Raw genomic sequence first — 18,556 nt, forward strand, 5'->3', positions numbered from 1 at the left:
ATAATGCTATGGAAATAGGCATATTTTATGTACAGCTAGCTGTAGTGCTTTACTAGTAAAGTTACATATTAGAGACAACATTAAAGGTGTTATAATAGAAATGTATCTTTGGAAAAGAAGATGGGCCATTCATATAAAAGTAATGGATAAAAAACTTTTGGATATGCTAGTAAGACCCAAATGTTCTAAAAGAATAAGGAAAAGATTTACATTACATTGAGTGGATCATCTATGAAGAATTTATGGGAAAACATAGTCTAGAATTTTGTAAATTGAGGTGGTATAGAAGGATTGCGTAGGTCAAGGCAGCATTCATTCCACCTAAAAGTATAGATTCATCCAGTGTTTTATCACACTAAAAAAAAAAAAAAAAGGTTTGTTTCTGCACTAAAATGATGAGCCATAACTCAAAGTCTTATTTTGATTATTTCTTCCTCATCTTACATTTGTAAAAACTTATGATCAGATTTCTTACCAAATATCAAAGGAAGTGTACTATAGTATTCATTAAAGTATTGTACTTTCAATCAGCAAGTCCTGGATTTAAACCTTGCTTCAGAAACTTATTATCTATATGCACCTGGATAAGTTCCTTAGCCACACTGACTCATTTTTTATCATTTTTACAGTGAGAACTTTGTACTTGATGGTTTCAAAGGTTCTTTTAAACTCTTAATCTGTAATTTCTTTTATTGGGCCATGCTCTCCTTTTTATGTATTTACTTCTTTCCTCTCCCCAACTCTTTTTTTTTTTTAAACCCTTGTACTTCGGTGTATTGTCTCCTAGGTGGAAGAGTGGTAAGGGTGGGCAATGGGGGTCAAGTGACTTGCCCAGGGTCACACAGCTGGGAAGTGGCTGAGGCCGGGTTTGAACCTATGACCTCCTGTCTCTAGGCCTGACTCTCACTCCACTGAGCTATCCAGCTGCCCCCCCAACTCTTAATTTATTCACTAAGCTCTCATGACCACTGAGCCTTGCATCCTCACCTTTTTCTCCTCTCCTATTCTCTTGAGTATAGGTATCCCTGGAGTAATTGGAAACTGATGGCCTTGGCATGTTGCCATAAAAATTCTTATGGTGAACAACAACACCAAAAAAGAAACTGAGTTTCATCCATGTAAACAAATTATTTGGCAATATATGCAATTTCAAAATGAACCAGGACTGAGACTTTCACTAGCCAAGGACCCAGAAGTTTGGTTTTTCTCACAATTAATATACAATTTGGAGGGAGTGAAAAACAGGAAAAACAGTATTCTAGGGATTGCAACCCCTGATTTTTCATTGGTGGGAAGGTGTCTTGTTTGGGAGACCCTGAGGGTAAGGGGTAGGGGAGAGTTTTGTGACATTTCCTTGAACCTTTGGAAGGGGCAGATGACTCTCATGACTTAAAATCAGATGATTTACAAGCAGCTGAAACAGCTTCACAAAATGTTGGGTAAAAGTGAAATAGACTTATTTATATTTAAGGACACTAATAGAATAGAATGATCTATTTTATTTTAGAAAAACAATCAAAACCCATATTCTGATTCTTAGAAGAATTTAACCCTTTGAATTTAAGGAAATATTTAGGATCATAGGACTCCTGAGGCTTGAAAGCTTAACTAGATAAGTTTTAGCATTACTAATGCTTACAGCACCTTTATCTTCATGTCGTTATGTAAATTATTTTGAAAAATAATACTTGTTTTTTTATACTACCACCCATCATATTTAATGTCATTTTTAAACATTTGTTCTACAAGGGAATATCACTCAAATTTACTGTTTGACCTTTTAGGAGTTTCTTTCTCCTCTTTCTGTGTTTGGCACGGATTCAGAGAGGCATGTTACAATTTATTTATCCTCTCAAGCTTCATAGAATTTCTAAGCTTTCAACTAATCTCTTTCAAAAAAATTTAAAACACTGATAATTTTCTAACCCCTAGGAATAACCCAGTCCCAATTATCATTCTGTTTTCTTTCTTATCCTGTTTGTCCAATATTATTCAGTGTACTTTAAAATAAGCAGAATTACAATATCTGAAGCCTTCTCCCTTGCACTGAAACATAAAAAAGGTAGTACTTGAAATTAATTAATTGTAAAAGTCACAGTTTATAACCAAAAGTATGTATGAAAAAGGTGAGAGGGCCCTTTTTTTTAATTTTTCCCTCTTCTCACAAGGAAGAGACATGTTTGAGCAAACACATCACATTACAAAAGTGATTCAATTAATGTTCAGCTATGATGGTTTTCTGTTACTCAGTAGGAAAAATCATGGTATTTTTCAGGGAATAAATGTAGTCTGGTAGATCTGTAGGAAGATCCAGTTTCCTGAGAGGTATTAGAGGTTTCTTGATTAGTCTTCCCAATCAGCTGCATGGAAATTGCCTGAAACCTCTGACTTCTGGCTTTGTTGTTAAGATATTCTAGAATGTAAGTAATGGAAATTATGAATATGGTGAATACAGAAAAACACTGGAGTACTTATCACTCTGTGTAGTTGATTCTCAGATCTATTTATCCAGTCTCTTTTGACCTCTCTTTTTCCAACTGTCTACTGGACATTTCAAACTGGACATCTTCAACTCAGCATGTCCTATACTGATTCTTTATCTTTCCCCCCCAAACACTTCCTTTCCCCTGATTTCTCTATTACCATTGAAGGTCCTGGCTTTTATCCTAGTTACCAAGGCTCACAGTCTACCTGCCATCCTTGACTCTTAATTCTCTCATCCCCCCATAGCCAATCAAAGTTTTGACATTTATATCCACATGATATTTCTCCTATGCCCCTGTATTCCCTCTGGCACTACCAGCAGCCAGGTGAGGCCTCTCTACTTGCCAGAATCTTGCAGAGCCTTCTTGGCTGGTGTCCCTGCTTGAAATCTCTGCTTCCCTCTTCTTCATACCCAGGCTGGATCCTATCCTCCCAACTCCTCTAATTCAGCAAAGGTTGGGTTAGAACTTTCATGACCCATTATCACCTTTTTAAAAAATGTAAAGAACCTAATTGTAGGTTTTTATCTTAATCCCATCTTAATTCCCCTACAGCCTAATTTTCCTATTATTTAACTTTATATCAACCTTTCTGTTTCAATCTTTTGTTCTACCTATCAAACAGCTCCATCAGTTTGTTCATTCATTTTAGTTGGGTTCAATTCTCCGTGACCTGATTTGAGGTTTTCTTGGCAAAAGTACTGGAGTGATTTGCCATTTCCTTTTCCAATTCATTTTATTGATGAAGAAACTGGAACAGAGTTAAATGACTTGCCTGAAGTCACTTAGCTTGTAAACATCTGAAGCCATATTTGAACTGTCAGATTCCAGATCTAGTGGTCAATCCATGGAACCACCTAGATTCCTCTTTAATTTATTTACTCCTTTACATATTCTTTTTCTCATTTAGATGTTCTTACCTTGTCTTTAAGATTATACTTCCTATTCTTCTCTTTAATCCTTTTATATCCCCCTTAATTTTCCTTGATCCAATTCTTCTTTCAATATTGAAATAGACTGTAGTCTAGGATCAGGGTCTGGATTATTCCTCATCCACTTTAACAGTTTCAAAAATATTTGCTTGCACCTTCTCTTCATTTGTTTTACTTCTGACTTGCTTCATTAGTCCATCCCATTCCTAGTCACTCATGATTTCCTGCTCTTCATTTGGTTCACTTCCTTTCCCTTCCTCCCTCTCTTTGTCATAGGAGAATCATTTGATTTGTTGCAAGGAATGGATTTTTAGGGATGAGAGGTGGAGAGGAATAAATGGGGATTCATGGTAAAGGGCATAAATTATTGGACTTCTCACTGAATATTAAGCCAGAATCAGAGGCATGGCTCTCATAGGCTCCATGACAACTACACATTTAAAACACAGTCCATCTAGTTTATGTCCTCCTGTAGTGGAAAGAAGGCTTCATTTGGAGTAAGGAGGCTCAGGCTCATTTTTTGCCCAGGAAGTAAAGGCTAGTGACCACTTCTTGGATATATTGTAGGAGGGGATTATTATTTAGGTAGAGATGCCCTTGGAGGTCCTTTCCACTCTTGATAGCCTTCATTTTGTGATTGGTTCTCATTCTGGTTCATTACTTTAATGGATGCGTTCCAATTTAATTTCATTGTCGGCAGGTTGGCTTAGTTGGGTAGAACACAGGTTTAAATGCCAGCATTACCTTCTGCAACATTATAATAGATCTCCAGAGACTCCAGTTTCCCCTTTCTAAAACATTTTCCCCCCTCAGTGGCCCTTTTATTCTTTCATGCTGGATTCTCAGAAACTTCATATTATTCCCAACTACTAGATTGTGATTGGAAAAAGAGTCTTAGAAAGTGGTACATCGGAAATCTACAGGAACAATAAGTACAAAATGTTGTTACTCCTAGGAGTTTTTAATAGTTAGCAATGCTTCTTAAGGTAAAGAAAAGGTAGCAAATAAGAAAATTCAGACACTAATCACTTGATAGAGATTTGGTTTGTAGCCTGACATCTCTCGGTTATGTAGAATTAGAAGACTTTTGCTCCATTTACAGTTAAGAACCCCTCTGGTAATCTTTAAATATCAAAGAAAACATTAAAACCCTTTTTTCCCATAATAGTATTGTATAGTTAGAAATATATGGAACCCCTAAAACTACATTACCCAAACTTCCTTTCTGTATTACCTAGAATGCTTTTCCTTTTGTCTACCTTTTGTAAGGGGGAAAGACAACCTAATTATCACAGTTTGCATGGTCACATTCTGTATAAGTTCTGAGGCTCTGCCTGGTTCTTCCTTTTTTTTGCTCTGGTGAACGGGCTGAATAGCTGGGTCTATTATTAACAAACTTTTTAAATATGATACTTGGAATATTGGATATTAATTTAAAAATCCACAGTATTCTCATTATATTCAAGGTTTTAGCACATGTTGCTCTGACTCAACATTGAAGAGGTCATGAAAGGGAAAATCTCATCAAGGAGAGGAAGACCTGAGTTTCAGATTCTGCCAGAGCCTCACTATCACCAACAAGCTCTCATTCTCTAGGCTGCTGACCAGAAGCAGATCTGGAGTGAGGGAGAAACTTTTTTCTTGGGGAATCAATCCCCTACACTATTGATGGGCAAACAACAGCCCTTGGGCCAGATGCAGCCCCCAGAAATGTTCTATCTGGCGGCAAGACATTATTCCTGATCTGACAAATATAATGAGTAGGATCCAATACAATGGAACTTTGAAAGAGTTGCCTTAGAAATGGACTGAGAGATGAGTATTTCCTTTCTTTTGACCTCCTCTTTAAAAAGTTTGCCCATCACTGTCCTACACCAATCAACAAATAAAACATCGAAAAGTTTAATAGGTTTTCCCAAGGTTTACTGGACCTACTTACTATGCTTTGTGTGAAATATAGCCTCCTTCCCAATGGAAGCTAGGGCCATTTTGCTTCATGGATAAAGGAGAAGCAACTTATCACCCAATAACACTAACCTTCCCTTTTACACAGGAAAAATAGAAGAGAAACCAAACCTCTCTAGAACTTAAAAAAATATTATAGACAGTCAAATGAAGCCTACTTGATTTTTGCTACAAAAGATTTATCATTTTTTTTTGGCAGCCTCTATCTCTTACATGACTGATATCCTGAACAGCTTACTTAACCTTCTCCTGCATTGAGAAAAGCCTTTTTGTTGATTCAGACAACCAAGAGATTAAGAACACAGGTTGAAAAAAATCCATTAAATCTTTGCCCTTCTTGTCTTCATGAAAGTGTGAGGTCAGTGGCCTGAATCGTGGGGCTTCAGACAACACTTAATGTGCCTTTTAGCTCCTACCACATGGGAATGGTATTTGAGACATACATGCACTGTTTTAAAGAACCAGACAGAATGCTTTCCACAGATAATTTATTAGTGAGTAGCTCACCTTTCATCTGTAGTTGGCCCCACCATTCATACTATCAGCTCGCCTAGAGGATCTTCTTCATATGATTAGCAGATCTGTTCAAAATTATATATCTCTCTGGGTGTGCATTCCTAAGGAAAAAAAAAAAAAGCCCAGCTGTGTCTTGTCAAGTTCATTATTATTTAGCACATAATGTGTTCCTATTCACAGTGTGTGTTTGAAACCACATAAGTCATTTCTAACAACAATTTATGAGATGTGAATATTATTTTCTTTTTTAGTCAAAGAGAATTACTAAGAAAATTGCCCAGATTGTGACTTGCTTCACTCCACAGAGAAAATCAAAGACACTTAAAATTAATACTTATTAAAAAAAAAAAAAAGGAAAAAAGATTCTAATGCAGCACATAAAAAATGTCTGGGACTAAAATGATGTTTCAAGATGTTAATTCTATTTGAATCAACATCCAATATAAACCTGATAGCTGTGATTAGAATTTATACAGTTTGCTTATTCATAATGAAACTGGATTAGGCACTGCAAAATTAATAATACCAGGACAACTTGATGGCTTAGTGGATTGAGAGCCAGGCCTAGAGACACTGGAAATCCTGGATTCAAATCTGGCATCAGACACTTCCTAGCTATATGACGCTGGGCAAGATACTTATCTCTTATTGTCTAGCCCTTACCATTCTTACCTTGTAACCAGGACACAATCCTGACTCCAAAATGGAAGGTTAGGGTTTAAAAAATCACATTTAGCTAACATTTATTTATGTGTATGCATATATAGACACACATACACACTCTCATTTAATCTTCATAACAATGTTGTGAGGTGGGTACTATTATTATTATTATTTTTTTTTATGAATCAGAAACTAAAGCTAAATGAGATTACAAGTGACTCCTACCTCTAATACTATTAGACAGGATTCAAATTCAGGTCTCCCTGACCCCAAGTCCAAAACTTTCATTCCATTCCAACCATTATTCATCTGTTTGCAAGTAGAAGGTCAGCCAGTTTGTGAAATACAAGTCAAAATATTCTTTGCTTCTCTACCTGGATTAAAAATAAAAGTAAAAGTAGATACTTGCTAAATTCCTTTCTTTTTGCATTGGAGAAATTTAGCAATGAGCAGTTGTAGGAAAAAAAAAATACTAAAATTCTAAATTGAACCAAAAACCATGAATTTGATTTTTTTTAAATCTGCTACTTGTTAGTTGTATAACCCAGAGGTTTTTGCTTCATTATTGGTAAAAGGAGATTTGTCTGTTTGAGGGGTCAGTGAAATCTTTCTGTCGAATAACTTTTACTTTCCTTCTCTCTTGTCAGTATCATAAATGCTCCCAAATTGGCCATTCAGAGGTTTGGGATCTCTGCTCAAGATCAGCTCCTAGGGTCATCTTATTCTTTTTGAAATTCTGTGACAATCACCACATCACAATTCCTGTAGACTTTTCATTTTTGTTCTGACCCTCTTAATTATTATGATTTTATAAGTTATTTGTGTAACAAAAATAACACCACCTATTTTATAGAGAGCTTTAAGATTTGGCCAGTTCTTTTATAAATATTTTATCATTTGGTCTTCCCAACAACCCTGAAAGTTAGGTAATATTATTGTCTCCATTTTACAAGTGGAGAAACTGAGCCAGACAGAGTTAAGATGACTTGCCCAGTGTCCCAAAAGTACCAAGTATCTGAGGCATGTTTTGAAGTCAGGTCTCCCTCCCTCTAGGTCCAGTACTTCCAATATTATATCTGTTGTGCCACTGGCTGCTGCCATCATGATAATGCCTTATATTTTCAACTCTTTTTCATTAAAATGATAGATTTAGAGGGAGAAGACATCGTAACATCCAGCAGAGCCCACCCTTCTCATTTCATAGGTAAGGAAATTGAGGCTCAGGGAGGTTGGGACTTGCCTTAGGTCCAAAAAGGTGAGAATTCAGCTTCAGAATCTGGGTTTTGTTTTTGTGTTTGTTTTGCTTCCTCTTCCCTTATAGCCTCATATCCTTTATTTCATTTGATCTTCCTAGAGACCCTCTAGTGGAAAGTGTATAATTCTGCTGCTGACATTTCCATTATATTCATGTTTCATCCCCCTTTTACGCTTAGGTTGAGAATGTTCTAATAGTAATAGCTGGAAGCTGGATTTGTCAGCCTGCTGCTTGGCGCAAGGGGGCCTGCGGTGTCGTGGGCTCCCTGGATGAATCTTGTTATAAGTTAAACTACAGCACTCTGAACATGCTTTGTCTGTCTTCTGAGTCACCGTTTCAGTTAGAATTCCATTCCACAAATACTGTTATTATAAAATCTAGTTCAATATTATGAGGCTCTTCTTCCTGCTCCAGCTGGTGTCCCATATTAATAATTCTGTGCTGATGGAGATACAACAGATTATGTTTGAATAAGAAATCTTGTATAACAGATGCATTCACAAGTTATTCTCCATTTAGAAGTCAGTCTAATTAAGGAATATTTTATCCTCTTGACACAGTAATTACGTACAGTAACTCTATTTGAACGCACTACCTGTAGAACATAGTCTTAATTTAGTTTGGCATGTTTTTCAAAATATGATGATGGTAATTTTAGGTGGAGAGATTAGAGAGTTTTGGAGGGCAAATGAAGAAAAAGAGGAGCCACTGATCTAAGCGATAATATTTCATAGTTCTTATTTTTGATTATCTTCATGTTTTGTCCATAAAAATATACACTTACGTATATATGTGTTTATATATAATTTATTTATGTAGAGGCATTTCCCAATTTCATTTCTTATCAAGTATATAGTGTCTGCTGAATAAATTCTGATATTGATGTTCAACTCCATTCCATTTTTGGTCCCTCATATTGGCTTTACCTATATTCCTTTTGCCCTAGTTCCTTTTCATAGAGAAGCAGCCTTGTATTCTGTCAGTCAGTTCATCAATAATTAAGTATTGAAGTGTTTACTCTGTGCCAGGCACTGTGCTAAGATCTGGGAATATAAATATAAGTGGAATGAAAGATAATCCCTGCCCTCTAAGAGCTTATTTTTTTCCCCTTTAAGATTACATCAATTAATTACATTATAATTTTTTCTGCCATTTTGTAATCTATGTTCTTTCTCTCCTTCTCATCCTTTCTCCCCAAAAAGCAAGTATTGGACTCTATGTTGTATATATATATATATATATATATATATATTATAACACATATTTCCCTATTCGTCATGTTGTGAAACAAGACACACATTGATTATACTACAGAAAAATTCATCGAGGAAATAAAGAATTGTATTTTTCAATTATGTTGAAACTATGTATGTTTCAATCAGCATTTAGACTCTGTTTTATGGCAGTAGCTATCCTTTTTCATCTTGAGTCCCTTGGACTTGTCCTTTATCTTTGCCTTGTTGATAATAAGTAAGTCATTCATAGTTGATCATCATCTATCACTGTTTTTACCGTGTACAATGTTCTTTTGGTTTTGCTCACTTCATTTTGCATCACTTCCTATCAGTCTGTTTTCTATTTTTTTATGTGATCAATTTTTCTATCTTTTCATATGGTACAATAGTATCCCATTGCCATCATATACCACATCTTGTTCAGTCATTCCCCAATTGACAGACATTCCTTCAGTTTCCAGTTCTTTGTCACTACAAAGAGAGCTGCTATCAATATTTTAGAACATATAAATTCTTTTCCTTTTATCTTGATCACCTTAGGAAATAAAATTAATTGTGGTATTACTGGGTCAAAATATATACACATTTTTATAGCTCTTTTAGTATAATTCCAGAGTGTTCTCTAAAAATGATTGGATCAATTCACAGTTTCACCAATAATTGTATCCGTGGCCCATTTTTCCATATCCCTTCCCACATTTGTGATTTTGCCCTTTTTTTGTTTTATTTAATCTGATAGGTTTGAGATGATATCTCAGAGTTGTTTAGATTTGTATTTCTCTAATCAATAAGTATATTTTAAAATTATTTTCTTCAGTGAGCTCTTATGCTCTTTTTTTCCATTTGGCCAATTCTGCTTTTTAGGAAGTTCTTTTATAAAGTGAATTTTTGTACCTCCTTTTCCACATGGTATATTCTGCTGTTGAAAGAGTTCTTTTTTTTCCCCCAGTGAATTTTCATGCCTTTTTTTTTTTTTTTTTACCAGTAAACCATTTGTTTTTTAAGGTACTACCAGTATTTGTTTGCATGTATGTGTGTGTATGTAGACATGTGCTTCTTTTACCAAGCTATTTTCTTTTCATAATTTTTTTGAATCACTCTTATTTCCTTTCGCATTTTTTATTCTATCACTCATCTCTTCCTTTAACTCTTCCAGGAATTCTTACTAGGCTTGTCTCTAATCAACATATTTCTTTAATGCTTTGCTTGTAGTTACACTCTCTCTGATGTTGTGTTGTATTTTTATTTATATTAAATATTCCCAAATTACATTTTCATTTGGTTCAATCAAGTTTGATACCTCTGCTCTATTTCATAAAACCTCAGCTACTCCCCGTATAGAATTATATTCAGTTTTACTAATGAATTTTGACTGTAAGTCTATATTCTTTCTCACTTGGAATATTCCAAGTTTTCTGCTCCTTTATATTAGTAGCTATTAAAATATGAATAATCCTGCCTGTGACTCCTCATTATCTGAATTCTTTCTTTCTGGCTGTTTACAGTACTTTTTCTTTGACTTGGAAACTTTGGATTTGAACTCTGATGATCTTTGGGTTTTTTATTTTGAGATTTCTTTTAGGAGGGGACTGGTATTTATACTTTGCCATGTGGTTCTTGTAGCTATTTTCACATTGCTGTCTTTTAAATTTATATCTTGGTCTTCCTTGCTTCTATTGTAGCTTCTTTTTGTTCAAGTTCTTTTTTTGTTGTTGGTTGTTTGTAATCCCTCATTTTCCTGGCTTTTTCTTCACTTTGAACTTTATGTTAAGGTAGGATTTTGCTCACCCAATGTGGGGAGGAACTCTTCCAAGCTTCATGCTTTTTCATGTTGCAGAGATAGTTCTGGGGTTATTTAAGTTGTTTGGTGCTTCCAAGATGGTGTGATTTGGGGAAATTTAGGTCACTAATCCCCTGGTCTGCATTCTGATTGTTACTTGAGAGTTGCCCCTGTTCTCTTGCAGCTATAGTCCTGTGACCAGATCCCCTCTTTCCCTGCTGTAGCAATTTCTAGCATTTTTCTGGGCCTGATATCTGTGGCCAAATCCAGCGTCTTCTAGTTCCAGGACTCCTCTTGGATCTAGAGCTGTGACCATGACTTCTTCCCTCTTGTCACTGATCCCAAGCATTCCTCTCCATCCTAGAATGGCGACCCAGAAGGGTTCATGGGCCATAAAGTGGCCAATCAGCACCTGTTCTAACCGGTGCCAGCAAAGTGGCTCCTCGAATGTATTTCACACCAATTCTCTGATCCTTTACTTTCTCTGGGTTACCAGCTCCTGAAGCTTCTACTGCTGTCGCTGCTGGTGTTGGAGCTGCTTCCAAAGCCTGTGGCTGGTTTTCCTGTATCGCTCTGAGCCTGCCACCGCTTTCATGTCATGCACCTTTCTTAAAAACCTCTTAAGTTGTCTTGGGCTTGATTTGTGGCTCCTTCTGACCTTTTGTTAGTTCTGCCACTCCAAAAGTTGATTTGGGATGCTTTCAACTTGTTTTTAGAGAAATGTTAGGAGAGTTCAGCTATCCTGTGCCATCTTGGCTCCATTTCTATTATCAAATATTGATTTAATTAAGGGAATAAACCCAGAAGGCAACAATGAAGGGGAAGTTGGCAAGATTCCTTTTGAGAACATGGCAGGTAGGAGATGAAATCTTTCTGAATTGAACCTAAATTTAGTGTACTGGAAGCATTCACAAATCGGGAGCAGTAAAAGGGACACATGGAGTGAGGTCCTTAGCCAGAAAGAGTTGAGTCCTTGTGGTATGAGCTCAATTAGGGGGTGAAATTTGGAGATGAAGCCCAAATGTAAGCTCATCTATATAATTTAAAGATCCAAACATTGCTCATGTTAAAAACTGGTATGGTATTCAGGTCCACGAATTTGGGTAAACTCTCCCACTTGAACCCAGTTTGCTTTTCTTCTCCTTTTTTTTTTCTTGTAAATCATATATTTCTATTATTACTACTACATCATGAGCATTTTATTCCTTTTCAAATGGACTTTGTCCTGGTTTCTGCCATGAGAACCCTGTGAAGCATTACTTTGAGCTTCATCTGAATATGACAATTGTGTGATAGCTCCAAGCCCATTTACTTAAAGATCTTGCGTGAAACAAGATTAATAAAAATGTCACTTGTTTTTAAAAAAATCTAAAACTTGGCAAAGTAGTTTATTCACAGAGGGGGACTCTTCATTAAAGCTGGGTAATTTAAATTTTCGTTTCCATAATGACAAGCACTAGATAGGGGAAAGTCTAGGAATGCTTTCACCAAGCAGCCACCACATGCTGACTTGTAAAACAACATTTCATGTCTTTTGAAAAACAACATTTCAACAAGTAGAGAAAGGTGGGGGGTGGAGGAGAAAGAGGAAGAAGTGGTTAAAATCTGCGATTCAGTGGTACAGGTCTTTCCAGCTTCTGTCAGATTTGATAAGCTCTTATATTTTATGTTATGCGGAGGTGTGCATATGTTTTAATATATTTTATGTCTCAGCTTCTTTCTGTCATGGAGGCAGGGATCGGAATTGTCAGAGGCAGGTACAGTTGGCTAATTAGCAAAAAAAAAAAAAACCACAGTTACATCCAGGTCTGGTTCCTGAATGACTTTGGTTAATCCATCCCAGGTGCCACTGTGCATTGAATGGATTAGGGAATCCAGTGGCCTTCTCTGTGATGTGCTCACCTTCAGCAATATAATGACCCTCCTGTAAGAGGTTTGCATATGCTATTTCAGAATAGTTGGGTCCTAGCAGGAAGAACTGTGCTGGGGAAGAAGTAGGCAGGTGGATAAGATGGAATCAGAAGATTATAGGTTTAAACCTGAAAACAGACCTCAGGAGTTATTTTGCTCATCCTCATGTGACAAATAAGTAAACTGAGGCTCAAAGCAGTGATGTGACCTTGTATGGATCTCCCACATGTAAAAGAAAGAGAACAATGATTCAAATTCAGTATCTCTGTCTCACAAAAAAGTTGTTTCACTGTCTATTTTTAAGTGTGCTCCATTAGAGCTCCTGGAACTTCCTCAGGTTCTTATACATTTATTATACATGCCATAGACCTGCTGTTTGTGTAGAGTGACATTCCATTGTTTCCTTCCATCTAAAACAGTATTTATTATTCTCACTCAGCGTCAGTGAGTGGTTTCTGTGGTCCTGAGTGATCCCTGCACAGCTGGGGAATGAGAAAGATGTAAGGTCAGTAACTAGGATATTATATAGGTCAGTGATGGTGATCCTTTCAGAGACCAGCTGCTGTGCTCCCCCCACTCTTACCCCAGACAAGAGAGGGAGGAAGTACAACCACTGAGCTGCTGGACAGAGAGACGTGAAAAAATGTCCTCTGGCACAGTGGAGGGGGAAGGAAGCCGCTCTGCCAGAGTCCCTCTGCTTTTCTAGTAACAAACTCAGGCAGGCGACAGCTTGAGTGCCCACAGAGAGGGCTGTATGTGCCACCTGTGGCGTGTGTGCCATAGGTTTGCCACCACGGATACAGGTCATAGAGCTAAGGGCCAGAAGTGAAAAGCAGTATCTTGGATGGAGATAATGTGAACCCGAGATCAAAACAAATCCCCAGAGGGAGAGCAAGAGGCAGAGTCCAGAGTCAGACTTCAGGGATTTAGTTTAATATCAAAAACAGGGTATCATGTTATCAAACCTGTAAATACCCCTCCACTCCCAAAGATAGATAGGGGAGTGGAATGAAGGTGGCAGAGTAGAATCAGGGAAAGCTCAAACCAGTATGAGAATCTTTTCTAACCAACCTCAAAAATAACACATCTACACAAACAGTGGAATGAAAGAACTAACAAGGAGATGGAAGGAAGCCAATTTCATGCAGAGAACAATTGGTCTCATTCTGGGCTTGATCAGGTCAGGCAGAGAGGCCCTGGCTCAGTGGGGTGAGAAGGGAACACAGCTCTGTAAAGTTAAATTCTAGGTTGTACTAAAGATATGAGTGTGGTCACCAGGAACTAATATATCTCAATTCCAAATGATTTTTTAGCAATTTATTTATCAAATAGAGGGAAAGAGTGAAAATAGAGAAATGAGAAAGAGGGCAGAGTAAGAGATCTAGCTTAACGGGCTAGACTATGTGCTCAAGTCCTGCCTTTACTCCAACAGGACTCCAGAGGGCCTAAGGGTCAATTAACAAGGGTTTTAGCCATGAGGCCTCCTTCCAGATGAGGGCCCCCTCTGGAGGCTAGTACCTCCAGGGAAGCCAGCAAAGGGAGTCAGCTTTTTTTCACTCACTCATGTTATAGGCCTGATAGAAAGCAGTCCTTAGCTGAAGCTACTCCTGGGTCAAGTTCAAGATGAAAGACCTCCTCACAGGAAGTTCTTGTGGGTCACAGACCTCCCCCACTTAAGGATAAATGGAGTGTATATGCTTCTGGTGATTAAATCTAAAAATAAGCAGGGGAGTGTTAATCCCATCTTCACAGCTTGCAGGAGGCACTACCAAGGAGTACTGGGGTAAACCAACAGCAAGTCCCCTCACCCAACAGGCACTAAATCTTGGCCCATGCCTAATTCTAGATCCTGAGACCCTGCCTAAATCAATAGCAGAGCAACCTGACACTCCTTAAGGTACCAAGTCCCAGGCCAAAACTGCATTGAGACCCCAAGCCCCAACACAAGACAATCCACTGAGTGCCTGGCTGGTGTAGGTCCAGAGGGAGATTCTGAGCCCCTGCCTGAGTCCAAACCAAGGACCCCAGGGCAAGGCAGTTGGCAAGGCTCCTAACTGGTGCAAGTACAAAGGGAATCCCAGAGTCCTGGCTAAAACCTTCAGTAAGATTCTGAATCCCAGTACAAGGAAATCTGCACTGCTTGCCTGATCTGCATAAGCCCTGGAATGAGGCCTAGAGCCCAGTCCATGCCTTCAGGGAGGACCTAAGCCCCAACACTAGGCATCTGATCTATAAAAACCCAGAGCCCATACCCAAGCTCAAGGCAAAGTTGCAAGCCTCAGGGCAAGGCAGTCCTCAGTGTGCCTGACCTAATCAAGCCCTCAGTGAGGCCAAAATCCCCTTTCCAAAACTGAGGCTAGACACTGAGTCCCAGCACAAGGTAGCTCACAGTACTTTGAGCTCAGCAAACCTTCAGTAGTCTCAGGGATGATTGAATCAGCAGTAGGAGATGACTTTCAGAGTTCTAAGCACATAGTCCATCATACCACCTTGAAAGAACTGAAACTTGCTGAACCCCAAAAATAGAGCTCAGGATAGCAGCAAGAGAAAACCAAACTTTAAGATTAGATTGAAAGTTCTACTCTAAGAACAGAATCCACCTTTATGATAAAAGTGAAAGTTAAGAAAAAGGCTCGGAAAATGAGTAAAAATAAAAAAAAAAAACCAATAATACCTAATTAGAATATTTTATGGAGACAAAGAAGAGCAAGCTACAGATGCAGAAGGAGATAGTGAAAGAAAAGAAGATACATGCAAAACTTAAAAGAAAAAATGTAAATTGGACTCAGGCCCTGGAAGAGCTCCAAAAGTATTTCAAAAATTAAGAAAGGCAGAGGAAAAATGGGGAAGAGAAATGAAAGCTATACAAAGCAGATTTGACAAAAAGAAAAAGAAGTTCAAAATTCCAATGAAGAAAAGAGTTCTTTAAAAAATAAAATTGGGCAAACTGGAAAATTGACCATCCTTGGAAAAGAATGTTCAAAAGCTTATAGAAGAAAGTCATTCCTTAAAAATTAGAATTGGACAACCAGAAACTAATGACTTCATGAGACATTAAAAAATAATAAAACAAAATCAAAAGAATAAAAGAACAAGGAAATGTGAAATATCTCACTTAAAAAACAACCCTGGATTTGCTTTAGCTACTGATACTACCCTTATGTCTTTCCATGGCAATGTCTTTTCTTTGGGGAAGCTTACTCCTACTTACTACAAAGTGATTTTCATCTGTTCTATATAACACAAAAATATACTAAATTTTAATTTAAAAAATCACTTCACAATTTTATCCTGTGTTGAAGGTTAAAAAAAACCAAGTCCATTGTGGTTTTGCCTTGATCTGATTTTTAATAATATTGTGATTTTTCCACATCTTTAATACTAATATTTAATATAAACTTGTAGTTTAGACCACTATCATTTTAAGATATACTCAAGTAAAAAATACTTTAATTGTGACCCCCTCAAGAGACACTTCAGCCTTCCTATATTTGCCTTTTGCTGAAACTGAGTTTAAATTTAAAGTTTTAGTTTCCTATTTCTAACAAACTTTATTATTATATTCCTGCAATGCTTTATACACCAAATCAAAGCCCCTAAGTCAGGAGATTTAAAGGGGGAGAAAAAAAGCAAGCAATTAAGTATGCATAAGAGTTTCCTCAGAAACATGGACTTGGAAGGGCACCATAATGAAAAAAAAAATGAATGAAATGAGGATGCCGGGTCAAAGGTTAAATTCATTTTTAACCCTTTTCTAGTTCTGCCAGATGTAGTATTCTCTCAGACAAGGCCAGCCGTAACTTTTAGATAAAATAAATAAGTGTCTACATTATATAGTATAGTATACACTCTTCCTGGAAACTGTACCTTTCTCATTAGCACAGTCTGCTAAAGGGTAAAAACCCATAAAAGACATGGTTTCATTTTGGGATTTTTGTCCCCAGCTAAAATGTCAATATTCTGATCAGCTATTTTAACCCAAATATGAATGTTTATCAAAATCTTCAGTGCTAGTAAATTTTGATAGACAGCTCGGTTGTAGGATAGCATGAGATTAGTGGGTGGCTAAGGGAAAAGGTATAGCTAAGCAATACGGCGACTACGGAAAAAGTCCATATATGGGTAATGGGTAGAAAAGAACTATCTGAAACCAGGCCACCCACTTTACAATCTTGTATAGAGATGTAAGGTCATCCTGATGTGATAACTCCTATTGATGCCCATCAGCAGCTGGTTTATAACAGATGCACTTAGATCAGGAATTTTAAATATGAACCTTAAAAATGGAAAATTTTATAATTACATTTTAATATGGTTGGTTTCCTTTGCAATTATAAATTATTTTATGCAATAAAATATATCATTATGAGAAAAAGTCAGTAAGATTTACTAGATTGTCAGAGGGTTCCACAACACACACAAACACACAAAAAAGATTAAGAATCCTTGTGAATAATTGTCTGGGGTTCTGAGTGGTAATATATGGGTAAGGAAATTTCAGTAAGTAGAATGAGAGTCATCTTGGCAATGGACGGTTGGACTCACTTTGGTATCAGGAATCTCTAGGCTTAAGTCCAGTCCCTGACAGTGGACAAATCGCAGTTTCTCAGTGCCTCTAACCCTTCTCCACGACTCTAAAAGTAGACAATTTTCTAATATTTACCAGTGGAGGAACTTGAAAATAACAGGTTTGAACAACTAAAAATTTAAAAGGCAAATTAAAATAACTGTCAAGTAGACAAATAATAGAGATTCATCATCTCTTCACTATTTATTTGTAGTCATGGGTAGGTTTTTCTGGCACCGTAGGGGCGAACAACTATAATTCTTCAAAAGTATCCTCACTCTTCCAGTTGAGTTTCAACTGTTCAATTTAGATGCCTTTTTGTAATATTTCACTAATGAGATTTTGAGTCATATCCTACTGCTTTTTATATCTGCCAGTGGTGTGCATGTGTGTTTGCTCTTGCTTTTTTTCTCATCTATCAATATTTAAAATATAAAGGCGATTTTCTATAGTCATGTGTCTTTCCTGTGAGCATTATCTGTGATTTGGAATTCTCTACTTAGAAGTTCTTTGTCCCACTGGTTCACTCTCCAGTGCTCTTCCTTAGTTCCTTGTGACAGTATCAGCATGAGCACAATATTTAATAGGCTTTTATCTTCCTTATCTTGATGGTGACAGTAAATTCCAAGTCCACTTAGACTTGAGAAGCATGTGTGTTGGGGAGAGGAAATTGACAATCCTTTGAAGGTGGCATATAGTACTTTTAGAGCATAATATATTTTTTGAATGATGAGTAATTAATTTTCTTATTGGTCACTACAGTGTAGGACAGAATCATAAATGAGAAAGGCAGAATTTTAGCGAGAAACCTTTAAAGAGACCTTGAAGGGGTACAGGAACCTCTAAATCTAGCATGGAGTGTTCTTACTGTAATTTAAGAAGCCATATGGATGTTTTGTGTCCTTGAAAACTCTTTGAATGGCAACTTTATATGGTAGGTATATTTAACTTTGCTTTACTCAGCTCTTTTGGCTGAAACTATGGATTGTTTTAGTTCTGAATTAAGAAATTTGAACTCTCATACTCAGTGCCTTTGTGACTTACATACATTAGGAGATAATTAAATATAATGTTATCTGAATTCACTAGCATTAACAAATGACATTTTTTGCATCTATAGCTAAAAACCTGCATTCATATGCATCTATATATATATATACATATACATATCTGCATACACATATATAACATAAATTCAGGATATATTATAAAATATATATGCCCTCTGACATTAAGAAGAAATAGCAAC

General features: G+C 36.9%; 1 protein-coding gene across 3 annotated transcripts in view; it reads left to right on the top strand.

Annotated features, from left to right (window-relative positions):
* The window catches only part of TPK1 (thiamin pyrophosphokinase 1), a 504,980-nt gene that overhangs the window by 266,576 nt on the left and 219,848 nt on the right, over positions 1–18,556 (top strand). The window lies entirely within an intron of this gene.

Source organism: Gracilinanus agilis, chromosome 5, assembly GCF_016433145.1.
Source record: "Gracilinanus agilis isolate LMUSP501 chromosome 5, AgileGrace, whole genome shotgun sequence".
Classification (NCBI taxonomy): Eukaryota; Metazoa; Chordata; class Mammalia; order Didelphimorphia; family Didelphidae; genus Gracilinanus; species Gracilinanus agilis.